Source organism: Silene latifolia, chromosome 4 (assembly GCF_048544455.1).
Source record: "Silene latifolia isolate original U9 population chromosome 4, ASM4854445v1, whole genome shotgun sequence".
Classification (NCBI taxonomy): Eukaryota; Viridiplantae; Streptophyta; class Magnoliopsida; order Caryophyllales; family Caryophyllaceae; genus Silene; species Silene latifolia.
Genome location: NC_133529.1, coordinates 33,212,656 through 33,229,799, shown reverse-complemented (window position 1 = coordinate 33,229,799; position 17,144 = coordinate 33,212,656).

The window sequence follows — 17,144 nt, the reverse complement described above, 5'->3', positions numbered from 1 at the left end:
TCGAGAACGAAGTTCATTTTAAGGGTGGTAGAATGTAACATTTCATTTTGGTGGTTGATCTTGTTTGGTGGATTGTCTTAGTATTGGGTTTGCTAGTGGGTAATATGTTAGTGAGACGGAGTTAGCGGCATTTGTGGTTGGTATTCGGTAGTGTTATGGAGTTAGTATCGAGAGGCTATAATATAGTTGATACGATATCGTGAGCCGCGTTGTGGAAGTAGGCACGGTTGGTGGAGTTAGCGTCGAGAACGGGGGAAGAGAGTTGAGTGTATGTGTACATATTTTACAGGTTGGGGCTGAACTTCGGGGACAAAGTTCATTTTAAGGAAGGAAGACTGTAATACGTCAGGTATTCTGGTCTTTGAGTACTCTATCGAGTTGGGGGTTCTCTGTCGAGTAAGTTGTATTCAGATTCTGGAGTACTTTCTGCTCAGGGTGTACTCGATCAATAGTGGCAACTCGATCGAGTAGGCGGTACTCGATCGAGTACGTTAGTTACTCGATCGAGTGCCAGTGTTTTTACGGGTTTTCGTTATGGCTTGATGGTAAAAGTGGAAGGGGTATTTAAAGGCTAAGTCGTCAGTTACTTTCATTTTACTACTCTTTATCCTCAAAAGGTTTTCATAAAAACTTCAACGACGTTCAATACTCTCCATTATTTACCATCAAATCAAGGCTAGGTTTCTTAGTTTTCGAAGATCTTTACATCGTTGCGATCACCGGTAATTGGGTAGATTTCTATGTTGTCCTTTTGTTCGTTTACTAAGTTTTGTCAAACACTAATTTGGGTGATTTGGGAGCTTTGGGTAGAAATCGGTTTATGATGTGTAGTTGTTGATTATTGTTGTAGGTGACGATGTGGAAATCTTGTACATTGTATGATTGGCTGCAGTTATGGCGGATTGCGAAAAGGTAGGGTTTTCCCTACTCGGTTATTGTATAATTGATTTAAGTGCTATGGTGGTTGAATCATATGATTATTTCTATGGTTAATTGTATTTCTTGGTATTGACATTATTATAAGTATTGTGGTTTTTGGTTGTAATTGTATGTGGTTCGCGAGGTGTGCCCTCGGCTGAGTGGAGTCATTTTCGGAAATGGCTTCATGCCCTTGATTCGCCCCTTGTGGTTCCCGTCACAAGGGAGATGTGCACATTAATGGTCATTATGTTGTCGCTCTATAGTTTTGAGCGGGGCTTAGGTGGTAAGGCTGCGGTCCCCACTAACGGTGTGGATTAGCTGTTCCGACGGGTAATCTGGCAGGACTACACATTTAGTGTGTAGTCGGGTGAACGGTGATTAAATGGAGATTGGGGAATGTGTTTGTGTATTTGGATGCTTACTGTTTCTTATTATAATTATTTAGTAACTGACCCCGGTTAAATGTTTTGAAAACTGTGGTGATCCATTCGGGGATGGTGAGCAGTTGTTTAGCGGGTATTCCTTTGGATAGCTCGCGGGATCTGGCTGGGATGGAGTCATCATCTTCTTTTGAGTTTTAGTCTTCCGCTGATAGTTATGACAGTTCTAGTTTTCAGTTGGTTTTGGTTTGAGACAGTTGTATCTCTTTTTGGTTTGGTTTATCAGTTGTACGCACATTTAACTTTTGAACTTAAAATATGTTTCTTTATGGTCACTTTTGATATATTGTATTTGGGGCAACCGAGATGATAGCATCTCCATATGTTAAGGTGGTCTTGGAAAGACACCTTGGTGTAAGAGGGTGTTACAATGATTTTCTCAATCATGGACATAAATGACCATTTTACCCCTCCCATTTCAACAGACATATTTTCCTCTTTTCCCCTCTTTTAAACTTTACCCCCAACCACCACTCGTGCCCCCTGCTACAGCTACCCAACCACTCGCCCACATCAATCACCCCACCAGCCCGTACTTGTGCTGCTTTCGCCAAGGCCGGCCGGACCTATCCGACCTAAAACCATTGCCTACCAGTCCCCTCCTCTCTTGTGCAGTAGACAAAGACCACCAGCACACCGCCGTGCACACGCCTAAAGCGGCTCGACCACCAGCCCTTCCACACCGCCCTCAACCGACCTCCACCTTCTCTCTCGACCACCACCAGACCCGCCTCCCCTTTTACCTCAGCCGCCTCTTTCCCATAAACCTTAGTTTTCATATTCCCTAATTTAATCAATCGTAATTAAACTCAATCAACTTAATTTAGTGCAAAGAAGTAGGTGCATAATCAATAAAGATATGAATTATGACTTGAACAAGAATTAAGAAACTATAATCAAGTAATTGTTGAAAATCTAATTAATTTGAGAAGAAGATAAAAGAAGAGTTTGAGTTTTTGTTGTGTTTAAAGAAAAAGGCAAATTATAGAAAATTTGTGGCAAAAAGTTCATGAAAAAGCAACTACCATACAAGAAAAGCATATTTTGTAAAATTATATATCAATCTCTTTTCTTTGTTCCTATTAAAAGACCGATACGCGCTCTCCCAACTTCTCAAATCTCACTTTCACTTGAAGAAAGACTTATATTTCCAACAATTTGAGACTCCATAATCCACAACTAAGAAAAGTAATTGGACATGGTCCTGAAATAGCAAACCCCGCCAAAATTGTAGCAACCCCCTCGTACGTAGTATTACAAACAACAAAGAAACCAGAAACAACACTAGCCCCTAATATTGGAATTAATGAGTTATTACAAGGGTAAATAAAAAATCAAAACGAGCCTAAAACTATATAAGACTCGAGTATAATTAGATCCCGGTAAAGTTTGACTAGAAACAACAATCACATTTTATCCCTGGGTTGGTAAATAATGTTAAAAATTGTGCTAGCTATATATGGCATTATATAAATTAATTTACATTTTCTTATTATATGAATTTGTTTCATAATGTAAGCCTCTAACTAATAAAAGGCCAAACACAACAATTTTAAGAGGGGTATATTTAACCAAGCTTTAAAATATATCACAAACACGTAAACATTACATGAAATTAGAATCACACTTACTAAACTCTTGATGCTTAATTAACATTCTATAGGTTGACATAAACTCAACACCAACTATTTAAACTAATACTAGTTACAATTACGATAAAAGTTTACTATCAAAAACGTTTAACTAGGACAAATTTCACAAAATTACAACTTAGGCCCTTGATAGACAAACTAATGATACTTCATGGTTGGAATCATAACTAGAGAATTAGCTCTTTTAGAGCTGAAGCTAGTAACTTAGAGGCCTAGCGTGAATGTTATTTTAGGGGTATTATTAATAATAATAATAATAATAATAATAATAATAATAATAATAATAATAATAATAATAATAATAATAATAATAATAATAATAATAATAATAATAATAATAATAATAATAATAATAATAATAATAATAATAATAATAATAATAATAATAATAATAATAATAATAATAATAATAATAATAATAATAATAATAATAAAAGACGATATAAATAATAAAAGACGATATAAATAATAAAAACAGTCGTGACAAAAACACTAATTAATGCAAAAATAGTTGTGAATAAACAGTGCCAACATTTTGTAAATTTCGGTAAATGTAAATATGTTAATATATAAATAATATAATATATTGTATATATATTGTGTGTGTGTGTGTGTGTGTGTGTGTGTGTGTGTGTGTGTGTGTGTATATATATATATATATATATAGAAATAGGATCATGTGCGAACCTAAAGTTCGGTGCGAACTGTGCGAACTAAAAATCCCAACCCCTTACTCTATCAGATTTAGAGACACTCCCGTCATATTTTCTCTCACTCTCTCTCATTACTCTAATACTCACTCTCACTCTCTCTCATTACTAACGACGACGGCGACGGCGACGGATCTTCGACTGACATTCGACGGTGACGGATCTACGTCTGCTCTGCGACGGTGACGGCATATATTTCTTCGATCCTTAATGTATGTTTCCCCCTTTTGCAACCCTAATTTTTCCGATTTTCATTGTTGAGCTGCAGTTGTGATTTATTTTCCCTTTTTCATAACTCTAATACATGTTAAATTCTCATTTTCACAAGCTATTAGTTAAGTTAGAGCATCTCTAAATAGTTGGTACAACTGTTCTTTCTTCCTCATACGATTCTCACTGCAGCTGTGATTTAATTTTCTTTTTTGTATTACTGTATATTGTGATTTAACTTGACTGAACGAAACCAAACAAAAGCGTCTATATAGATCAATTTATTGTTGTGCATTGTTGATACAATTTTACTTCGAGTATTTTAAAAAATCTGATTGATTTGAACCTAGGTAGTGAAATCCGGAATTTATTTTGTCAAGCTAGATACAATCCTTTATGTTGTTATATACACTCATTTGTTATGCTAGATACACCCTGTTAACTTTGTTTAATTCCTCAAATTTCATCCCATTCTCTCTATGGTGTCTTGGGGTACCTAGATATAGTTTAAAATGCTTTTAGAAACACACCTTCAGCTGTCTATATACACTTTACTCCGTCATTGATAGACATCGCTCACAATGTCGATTTTTGCCTTGCTTTTCTTTTTGCATTTGTTATTTGTATTACTATATGTTGAGAGAAAATATTGGGCAACATGGACATTTTAATTTACCTTTGACTAAACGAAACAAAACCAACAGCGTCTATATACAAAACCCGGAATTTATTTTCTCAAGCTAGATACAATCCTTTACCTAGTTATATACACTCATTTCTCAAGCTAGATACACCCTGTTACCTTTGTTAATTTTCCCAAGTTTCATCTTATTCCTTCTACGGTTTCTTGGGGTAGCTAGATACAGTTTTAAATGCTTCTAGAAACACACTTTTAGCTGGCTATATACACTTTTAGTCCATTATTGATATTCATCGCTTACATACACATTTTCATAATTTTTTGTGTCACCAATAGTTCTATTCTAGTTGTTTCATATTCAAGTATGACAACTTGGTGCAATGGTTGTGTTGTCAATCTTCTTGATGAGGATCAAGTGTCCTTTCGTGCGCTTTATGTCAGTGAAAAACAATCAGCTATGGGTTTCTCTTTTTCTCCGTTAAAGGAAGTTATAGTGCCTGGCCGTCACTATCAAGCATATCATTCTGTGTTTAATAATCAAGATCTTATGCATAAAATCTTCTCTAAAATTGATCTTCACGAAGATAAAGCACATATGGCGCTCGTATGTCGAAATTTGGCTCAACTGTTTCTCATTCACCCAAGTGCACCTGGTGTCAGCATGGCATATTGGCTTACTGTAGACATAAATGATGTGAATGGTGTTCGGATTATTCGTAGGGGTCCTAGAATAATCTTTCAAACATGCAAATGTTTCCTGACGGAGGATATGAATGCCAAATTCTTAGTGCATTTTAAGCAACCAAAAATTCCATCTCAGAGTACTCATCTTAATGCTCTTGATGATGTTGCACTCGGCCAAGTGAATGAGTTATTACATGCTTTAGCTGCTTCTAGTGAGGAACGAGATAGAGCCATTGGCATTGCTGCGGACTTACTAGTCACTCGTCAAAATATATCTTTTCTTGATTTACCTTTGATGTTGTATATATAGCTCATGTTTCCCACTGTTGTAATTAGGGTTTTGCATGTTAAGGTTTTAACGTTGCCCTTTTGGTAGCCGTCTACTTGTTTATTATTTATAATCCGATGTACTGTCAACCTTCTTAGTTTAACATTTTGTGTATCTATCAGATCAAAACAGTGTATGTAGCTGATCAAAGATGTGTAAGATAAATTAACATTTTGGATAATTTTGACGTGACCCCGACCCTATATAGAAATAGGATCCTGTGCGAACCTAAAGTTCGGTACGAACTATGCGAACTAAAAATCCCAACCCCTTACTCTATCAGATTTAGACACTCCCGTCACATTTTCTCTCACTCTCTCTCATTACTCTAATACTCACTCTCACTCTCTCTCATTACTAACGACGACGGCGACGGCGATGGATCTTCGACTGACATTCGACGGTGACGGATCTACGTCTGATCTGCGACGGTGATGGCATATATTTCTTCGATCCTTAATGTATGTTTCCCCCTTTTGCAACCCTAATTTTTCCGATTTTCATTGTTGAGCTGCAGTTGTGATTTATTTTCCCTTTTTCATAACTCTAATACATGTTAAATTCTCATTTTCACAAGCTATTAGTTAAGTTAGAACATCTCTAAATAGTTGGTACAACTGTTCTTTCTTCCTCATACGATTCTCACTGCAGCTGTGATTTAATTTTCTTTTTTGTATTACTGTATGTTGTGATTTAACTTGACTGAACGAAACTAAACAAAAGCGTCTATATAGATCAATTTATTGATGTGCATTGTTGATACAATTTTACTTCGAGTATTTTTAAAAATCTGATTGATTTGAACCTAGGTAGTTAAACTCGGAATTTATTTTGTCAAGCTAGATACAATCCTTTATGTTGTTATATACACTCATTCGTTATGCTAGATACACCCTGTTAACTTTGTTTAATTCCTCAGATTTCATCCCATTCTCTCTATGGTGTCTTGGGGTACCTAGATACAGTTTAAAATGCTTTTAGAAACACACCTTCAGCTGTCTATATACACTTTACTCCGTCATTGATAGACATCGCTCACAATGTCGATTTTTGCCTTGCTTTTCTTTTTGCATTTGTTTTTTGTATTACTGTATGTTGTGAGAAAATATTGGGCAACATGGACATTGTAATTTACCTTTGACTGAACGAAACAAAACCAAAAGCGTCTATATACAAAACCCGGAATTTATTTTCTCAAGCAAGATACAATCCTTTACCTAGTTATATACACTCATTTCTCAAGCTTGATACACCCTGTTACCTTTGTTAATTTTCCCAGGTTTCATCTTATTCCTTCTACGGTTTCTTGGGGTAGCTAGATACAGTTTTAAATGCTTCTAGAAACACACTTTTATCTGGCTATATACACTTTTAGTCCATTATTGATATTCATCGCTTACATACACATTTTCATAATTGTTTGTGTCACTAATAGTTCTATTTCAGTTGTTTCATATTCAAGTTTGACAACTTGGTGCAATGGTTGTGTTGTCAATCTTCTTGATGAGGATCAAGTGTCCTTTCGTGCGCTTTATGTCAGTGAAAAACAATCAGCTATGGGTTTCTCTTTTTCTCCGTTAAAGGAAGTTATAGTGCCTGGCCGTCACTATCAAGCATATCATTCTGTGTTTAATAATCAAGATCTTATGCATAAAATTTTCTCTAAAATTGATCTTCACGAAGATAAAGCACATATGGCGCTCGTATGTCAAAATTGGGCTCAACTGTTTCTCATTCACCCAAGTGCACCTGGTGTCAGCATGGCATATTGGCTTACTGTAGACATAAATGATGTGAATGGTGTTCGGATTATTCGTAGGGGTCCTAGAATAGTCTTTCAAACATGCAAATGTTTCCTGACGGAGGATATGACTGCAAATTCTTAGTGCATTTTCAAAGAAGCAAAAATTCCATCTCGTGAGTACTCATCTTAATGCTCTTGATGATGTTGCACTCGGCCAAGTGAATGAGTTATTGCATGCTTTAGCTGCTTCTAGTGAGGAACGAGATAGAGCCATTGGCATTGCTGCGGGCTTACTAGTCACTCGTCAAAATATATCTTTTCTTGATGTACCTTTGATGTTGTATATATAGCTCATGTTTTCCACTGTTGTAATTAGGGTTTTGCATGTTAAGGTTTTACCGTTGCCCTTTTGGTAGCCGTCTACTTGTTTATTATTTATAATCCGATGTACTGTCAACCTTCTTAGTTTAACATTTTGTGTATCTATCAGATCAAAACAGTGTATGTAGCTGATCAAAGATGTGTAACATAAATTAACATTTTTGATAATTTCGACGTGACCCTGACCCTATATAGAAATAGGATCCTGTGCGAACCTAAAGTTTGGTGCGAACTAAAAATCCGAACCCCTTACTCTACCAGATTTAGACACTCCCGTCACATTTTCTCTCACTCTCTCTCATTACTCTAATACTCACTCTCACTCTCTCTCATTACTAACGACGATGGCGACGGCGACGGATCTTCTGCTGACATTCGACGGTGACGGATCTACGTCTGCTCTGCGACGGTGACGGCATATATTTCTTCGATCCTTAATGTATGTTTCCCCCTTTTGCAACCCTAATTTTTCCGATTTTCATTGTTGAGCTGCAGTTGTGATTTATTTTCCCTTTTTTCATAACTCTAATACATGTTAAATTCTCATTTTCACAAGCTATTAGTTAAGTTAGAGCATCTCTAAATAGTTGGTACAACTGTTCTTTCTTCCTCATACGATTCTCACTGCAGCTGTGATTTAATTTTCTTTTTTGTATTACTGTATGTTGTGATTTAACTTGACTGAACGAAACCAAACAAAAGCGTCTATATAGATCAATTTATTGCTGTGCATTGTTGATACAATTTTACTTCGAGTATTTTAAAAAATCTGATTGATTTGAACCTAGGTAGTGAAACTCGGAATTTATTTTGTCAAGCTAGATACAATCCTTTATGTTGTTATATACACTCATTCGTTATGCTAGATACACCATGTTAACTTTGTTTAATTCCTCAGATTTCATCCCATTCTCTCTATGGTGTCTTGGGGGTACCTAGATACACTTTAAAATGCTTTTAGAAACACACCTTCAGCTGTGTATATACACTTTACTCCGTCATTGATAGACATCGCTCACAATGTCGATTTTTGCCTTGCTTTTCTTTTTGCATTTGTTTTTTGTATTACTGTATGTTGTGAGAAAATATTGGGCAACATGGACATTGTAATTTACCTTTGACTGAACGAAACAAAACCAAAAGCGTCTATATACAAAACCCGGAATTTATTTTCTCAAGCAAGATACAATCCTTTACCTAGTTATATACACTCATTTCTCAAGCTTGATACACCCTGTTACCTTTGTTAATTTTCCCAGGTTTCATCTTATTCCTTCTACGGTTTCTTGGGGTAGCTAGATACAGTTTTAAATGCTTCTAGAAACACACTTTTAGCTGGCTATATACACTTTTAGTCCATTATTGATATTCATCGCTTACATACACATTTTCATAATTGTTTGTGTCACCAATAGTTCTATTCTAGTTGTTTCATATTCAAGTATGACAACTTGGTGCAATGGTTGTGTTGTCAATCTTCTTGATGAGGATCAAGTGTCCTTTCGTGCGCTTTATGTCAGTGAAAAACAATCAGCTATGGGTTTCTCTTTTTCTCCGTTAAAGGAAGTTATAGTGCCTGGCCGTCACTATCAAGCATATCATTCTGTGTTTAATAATCAAGATCTTATGCATAAAATATTCTCTAAAATTGATCTTCACGAAGATAAAGCACATATGGCGCTCGTATGTGGAAATTGGGCTCAACTGTTTCTCATTCACCCAAGTGCACCTGGTGTCAGCATGGCATATTGGCTTACTGTAGACATAAATGATGTGAATGGTGTTCGGATTATTCGTAGGGGTCCTAGAATAGTCTTTCAAACATGCAAATGTTTCCTGACGGAGGATATGACTACCAAATTCTTAGTGCATTTTCAGCAAGAAAAAATTACATCTCAGAGTACTCATCTTAATGCTCTTGATGATGTTGCACTCGGCCAAGTGAATGAGTTATTGCATGCTTTAGCTGCTTCTAGTGAGGAACGAGATAGAGCCATTGGCATTGCTGCGGGCTTACTAGTCACTCGTCAAAATATATCTTTTCTTGATTTACCTTTGATGTTGTATATATAGCTCATGTTTCACACTGTTGTAATTAAAGTTTTGCATGTTAAGGTTTTAACGTTGCCCTTTTGGTAGCCGTCTACTTGTTTATTATTTATAATCCGATGTACTGTCAACCTTCTTAGTTTCACATTTTGGATAATATAAATTATCATGTAATCCTGTACTTTATTTTCAATATGGAATGGATCACTTTTTCTATGAACTTGTTCTGTATTACCAAATACAATGTTCTTTACTTATGAGTTTTCATTTAATTTTGTATCTGTTATACTTTTGTCTCTTGTTACAATTTTATTTTGTTACATTTTTTAGGATACCCGGTCCCCCTACTTTTAATTTTGTATCCCTGCCCCCCCCCTAACTAGATGCACTTTTTGATTTTGCTAGACACACACCTGCAGCTAGCAAGATACACTTTCTCCACTCTCCATTACTAGCAAGTTCCGCTTTATTTAGTTACTAGATACACATCTTTGATCAGCTACATACACTGTTTTGATCTGATAGATACACAACTACAAGATAAAGCAATACAATATGGAGATACAAGATAAAGTTGGCTAGATAGCCTTTACTCTGTTGATCTGTTTTAAGATACATACACTTTTTTGAGTTGCTAGTTACACATCTTCGGGCAGCTACATACACAGTTCTGCTGGCTAGATAGACTTAACTTAGTTGCGAGACACACGACTTTTGGCAGCCACATACACTTTTCTAAACTGCTAGACACACATATTTGATCAGCTACATACACTGTTTTGATGTGCTAGATACACAACTACAAGATAAAGCATTACAATATGGAGATACAAGATAAAGTTGGCTAGATATCCTTTACTCTGTTGATCTGTTTTAAGATACACACACTGTTTTGAGCTGCTAGTTACACATCTTCGGGCAGCTACATACACTGTTCTGCTGGCTAGATAGAGTTAACTTAGTTGCGAGATACACGACTTTGGGCAGTCATATACACTTTTCTAAACTTCTAGATACACATCTTAGTAACACTTTAGCCACTTACTAGATGCACACCTTTGGGCAGCTACATACACTTTTGTTAGACCTATTTCTTTGTGTTTCTCTCTCAACCTGTTTTTTTGTTGAAAAGCAAATTTAGCTACAACACTAATCATTGTTTTACATATACAGAAATGATGGATTTAACGATCAGCAATCATGGTGCGAGTACAAGCAAAGAACAAGCTATTACTGAGACAAAACTACCTAAGAGAACTACTAAAAGGAAGAGAAATGATGATGATGGTGGTGGACAGTGTTTTCTACGGACTCATATGTCTCCTAAAATGCTGATGTCATTTATCAACAGTGGTTTAAGTGAGAAACAAGTATCTGATATTAAAGACATGGGATTCGGAGGCCTTCTCAGTCTCAAGACAGATATGGCGCCGGGTGCTCTTGGTCATTGGCTTGTTACCGGCTTTAATTCCGTGTCTTGCTCTTACATGAAAGGTTAGTTTCATATAACAGACGAAGATATTCATTTGACGACCGGTATTCCAATCAGTGGAAATGAAGTCCAAATAGCTTCCTTAAATGATAAGAGTGAGGAGTTTGTTGAGTTGAAGAGTAGTTGGATGAAACAATTTGATAAAGAACTGGCAAACAAACGGAGACTAAGGACATCCTTAGTCTGCTTATCACGCAAAAGGAGGGCGGGGAGCAGTTTAAAAGGAACTTCATTGTATTTGTTGTTTCTACTTTTCTTATGGGTGTAAAGGGGACCCTTGCAAGCCTTTGAGTCCTGAAATGTCTTAAGTATGTTTCATCTATTCAAACATTAAACTGGAGTAGGTTTACCAGAAAACAGTTTATTGAAAGTGTTGACTCGTGGAGAGTTTCGAAGAATGATTGGTTTGGAGGTCCCATCATGGTTTTTGTCTTTTGTTATTTAGATAGAGTGTGCTACAAGTTTTTCTCAGTTCCTCGTGTCTTCCCCACCCTAGCCACCTGGACAAAAGTCAAAATTTCAGAGAGGCTTAAAAATGAGATGCAAGATGGGTTTGGAACAGGAGTTGTTCTTCCTCGGATTGTCAAGGGTGTAGTTAAGGAAATAAGTTTCATTGTTCCATCAGCAGTGTCTGAGTCTTCTAATCAGCAAAAACAGAAACCTGGTGACGAACTGAAGGCTTCCTCAAAGGCGGGTGAGACTGACAGTAAGCAGATAAATGCTATCAAGGTTCTCGCAGAATCTGCAACTATTCTTGCAGATTCTTATGCAATGTTCACAAATTCTTTGGAAGCAGCCAAAGTTGTTCACCCTGACTCTAAACTTTTACAACATCTAGCTTTAATGGATGAAGCTTTTGGTGCATGCTGCCCTTCATTGCAACCAACAGATGACACTGAAAAAGATAAAGAGAAGGAAGCAGTTTCTAATACAAATGAACATGACAGTCAGAAATCAAATCCATGGTCTAAGCTTAATGGCCAGTCATTTGAATCTGAAGATGAGTTGTGGGCAGCTGTTGTTAAATTAGAAACTGCCTTGGGAAAACGGCCGGTTAATGTTCAAAGTAATGTTACAAAGAAAGGGAAATCTCCTATCGGTTTCTGCCAGTCACAAGAAGAGTTGTGTGAACCGTTGAATATTGATAAAACAGCTAAAGCTTCAACCTCATTCCGTCGATCACCAAGGTTTACACACCAGTCCCCTTCATTCAAACTTCAAAGTTCAGAACCACAACAAGCTGTTGAGAAAAAGGTACACGAGGATGGTTTACACATTGGAGGTGAACATATGGAGAGTAATGTTCTGAAGAAAGCAAAATCAGTTAACCTTTTGGATTCGAAGACTCCGGCTCCAGACTTGCCAAAGTCAACTTCTCCTATCCTTTTGGACTCTCAGTCACAAAAGGAGTTGTTTGAACCGCTGAATTTTGAGAAAAGAGCAGAAGCTTCAACCTCAATCCGTCGATCACCAAGGTTTACACACCACTCCTCATCAGCTTTTACACCACCTTCATTCAAACTACTAAGCTCAGAATCAGAAGAAGACGTTGATAAAAAGGAACATGATGATGGTTTACACATTGGAGATGAAAATTTTGAGAGTAATGTTCTGAAGAAAGCAAAATATGCTAACCTTGTGGATTCCATCATGGTGCGTCTGAAGAAAGCAGAATCTGTTCCGTCTGAAAAATTGTCAAAGTCATCTTCTCCTATTCTTGTGGACTCTGAGTCACAAAAGGAGGAGTTTGAACCGTTGAATGTTGAGAAAACAACACAAACTTCAACCTCATTTCGTCGATCGCCAAGGCTTAGACACGACTCCCCACCAGTGTTTACACCTCCTTCGTGTCCATCACCTAATCCTTTGACCCCACCTGAATTCCCACTACTTCTTAGCTAACAATCACAAGAAGATGTTTTGTAAAAGATTGTTGATGATGCTTTAAATATAAATGTAAATGTGGAGCCACTTGAAGTTGTACCACTTTCTTCTTTGCCCCCAAATGAACCCACAAGGGCTAAGAGGGTTAGAGTTCAGACAGAAGCTTTTCGATCTCCTTTTCTTCAAAGAAGTATCAGACTTGACGGCAAGGTGAATAAAAATGAGAGAGAAGAGTTGGACTATGTATTTTCAGAATTTTCTGATGACAGGTTTCTACGCTACTTCAATTTTTTTGCTAGATACATTCCAAACAATTCTTCAATTCATATTTATAGTTAGGTAGATACAGTCATTATTTTTCTTAATTTATTTTCTCATTTCATTTTAACTGAACCATTATGTATGCAGTGAGATCCTATTCAAAATTGGTACAGATATTTCAGTTACTCGGGCAAATTTGAAGATGCTAGTATCAGGTGATATAGTGCCTAAACAAGTGATACATGCCTAGTGTTGCATGTTGAACAAATGTGAAACAATTAGAGCACATACTTCACTTTCTAGGTTGTATCTCCCACTATCTGCTGAAGTAAGTTCTCAAATTGATGACAATTTTACGGGGGGCAGCTTTGGTAAGTATTTACATTTGCTAACTTTCCCGTATGGTTTTGTGATATAGACATTTTTTAAGAACAAATATTATACAATTGCAGATCTTTGTACCAATAGTTTCTGAGAAGCCATTTGCAATGTGTTTCAACTTCCTAACAAAGAAGTTGGAAATCTTGCATTTGATGAGGCCAGAGATGGTAAATTTTGCACCAATTATTGAGTCTACGGTATGCGCATTTCAGCCTACTTGTATTTTTGATGCTATCATACTATATTAATATTATTTGCATTTTGAGAAATGTTTGAATTTGTATATGTCATATGCAGAAAGAGTTTGTTATTAGATGCTTGCTCAAGAAAATGTCGTCTATAGTAGATGTCCGTGACATGAAGCCAGAGGAGATTATTCTGAGATCAAATCTTGGTAATGGAAGTGATACAGGAATTTACCTCATGCGGTTGTTGGAGAAATACAAAGGAGAAAGAAGGACTTGTGTTTTGGGACTCCAAGATGTAAGCTGCTTTACATTCCTTTTCCTTATTTATTTACTTGTATGTATAGGAGTAGCATAAATCAATGTTCCTGTTCCTTGTTTGTAGAACAACCAAGTTAAGGTTTTTGGTACAAGGATATGCTATGAGATGTTGTCTTTTGCTGGTAATCAAGACTTCCAAAATCCAAGAAAGAAACCCAGAGGTGCCACCAAGGATACCCGTCAATGTCAATTGTTAGACACATAAATATTGGGTCGGGTAATCAATGCCCGCAAGGATGACAAGTAATTTCTAAACTTTATGATCTACATATTTGTTTGATTTGTGTTCTTAGAAGTTGTGCTAATTGTATTAGTTTGTAGGTATTTGGATGAGATTATCGTGGCCACAGAATGGATGAATGTCTGCCAAAACGCAATGAAAAGTTTGCAAAATCGTCATTGGATAAGGGATACAGTGAGTATATAAACATTTTTCATTTAATCGACCAGATAGGTGATCAAAAATTTGTAACACTATTACATTTGTAGGTGATTGACATGTTTGGTGTGATGTGTACATATAATCGACCAGATATTCTGTACTTACCTTCAACCGTGAGGGTAGGTATCTAAGTAATACATTTTGAATTTATTTTTTACTTTTCCCTTATTTACTTCATTTTTGTGAGGAATAATATGCCATCTGAACTATGTTCAAAAAGAAAAAACAGATGTCATATATTTGTTAGTATAGTTTATTAACTTATTTTGTTAATTTGTCAGTATGCTAAGCCACAATTAAAGGTTAATGAGGTAAACTTTGTTTGGTGCCCTCATCTTAAGATGCACTACACGCCAAAAGATGGAGCAACTATTGAGAAGGTAAATTTACTAATGTCCAAACTGTAATAATATATGCATAAAATACTAATTACCATGCATATCCTAGTTACTTACCTATGTTAATCATTTTGCTTTTATGTTGGTTTTTTTCACAATTGGCAAAGATAATAAACATTGGTTAGCTTGTGTGTCTGATCTCAAGAAGGAGAAGAACTATATTTTGAACTCTCTCAAGAAATATAGGAAAAATGATAAGAAAGCTGTGGAGGAATATAATACTTATGTGGAGGATATTGTATGGTCGCCATTGTTTATTTCAATTCAGTCTAAAAGTCACAATCTAAGATATTCATACATATATTTTGTTGATTGTTTGTTGTTCATAGATCGTCAATGTTGCAAATCAGATACCCAGCAGCAATGGTTACAAGCGGGTCAAGGCTATCAGTTTGTTTCCTACTGAAATCAAGGATGTACCTCAGCAAGCAAACACGTTAGTTTGTTCTATATTTTTGTGTCATTTTTGCATAATGTTAATTATTTTAATATCATTTTCAACATCATACGTTGTTTGAATAGTTTAGACTGCGGAGTATATGTCATGAAGTTTCTGGAAGGTGCAATGTTCAATACAGATTTGTGGACGGACAAGAAACACTACAAAGTGAGTTTAATGGACTTGATAATTCATATATTTTTATCTTAAATTTTCTGCAATTTTATCTCTGCCATTTTTTTTGTTTTGCAGGACTTGATTGCTTATCGACGAGAAATTATGTTGCGGCTGATAAAATGGGAGAAAAACACTTCTCAGGTATTCCTTTCTCTATTTTTATTTGTTTGATTTGTCATCTTAGGAGACCTTCAGGTTGATACACTTTTTTTAATTAGTAGATACACTCCTTCAGGTTGCTACATATACTTTTTGGACTACTAGATACAGTCCTACAGTTGGCTACATAGCCTTTTTTGAACCGCTAGATACACTCGTTCAGTTGGCTACAAACACTATAGTCAGTCACTAGTTACACCTTACACATCCATAAGTTGCTTTAAAATAATTAAAGCTCATGTCATTCTTTTTTTAATCTCCAGGCGATTTTTCACAATGGTTGATGATGAAGATTATTGGATCATTTTTTTTAATCAAGCCTCATTTCAAAGGGATTCGGCATCAGTTCACATTTTTATTTTTCTTACAATAGTGATTTGTACTTTGAAGAGGTTGATTAAGTTGGGTGACTATGTCTAGTATTTCGAACTTGAAACATGGATAATTTGTTGATAGTGTATGGCGTAATACTTGTTGTTGACTAAGTTGATAACGTTTCAATCCAAGGGAAATATTTTTGTTAAGTTTGGCTACTCTTCAGTTAAGCAAATAACTTTGAACATCTCTGGGCAGCTAGATACACTTGCTTGGACTGCTAGCTACACTTGTTTGAACTGCTAGATACACTCCTTCAGTTGTTTTAGAAAAGGAGGTTCGATACAAATGTCATCTTTGTAGGAGAATTCAGAATTGTTTGTCCATTTTTTCATCTAAGAATATGAAAAATTTAAGACCATAGAAACAAGACAAGCTTTAGTAGTTGGCTAAATTTCTAAAAAGAGATGACGTGTTTTCCTAGTTTCTATACACAAGTATACAATGACGCATTGTGACCATACACTTTTCTGGACTGCTAGTTACACTCCACGAGTCCATAATTAGTAAAAAAAGAAAAAAAAAACAGCAGCCTAAAAAAACAAATAAGCGATTTTCGTGGAGTAATTTGAGGTTCAAGAGTTCATTGAAATGATGTTGCATCCTACCTTTTGGCTTTCTCAATTTTTCGAAATCCTATTTTTTTGAACTGCTAGATTCACTTTTTCAGTTGGCCACATACATTTTTTTCGACTGCTTGTTACACTCTCTAAGTTAGTTACATACACTTTGTTGGATTGCTAGTAACAGTCCTTCCGTTAGCTACATACACTCTAGTCAGCCCACCTCCCTATTGAACACAGTGTAACACTAACACCCTCTTTACTCCATGAGTTCATAGTCAGTATAAAAACAATAAAAAAACAGCAGC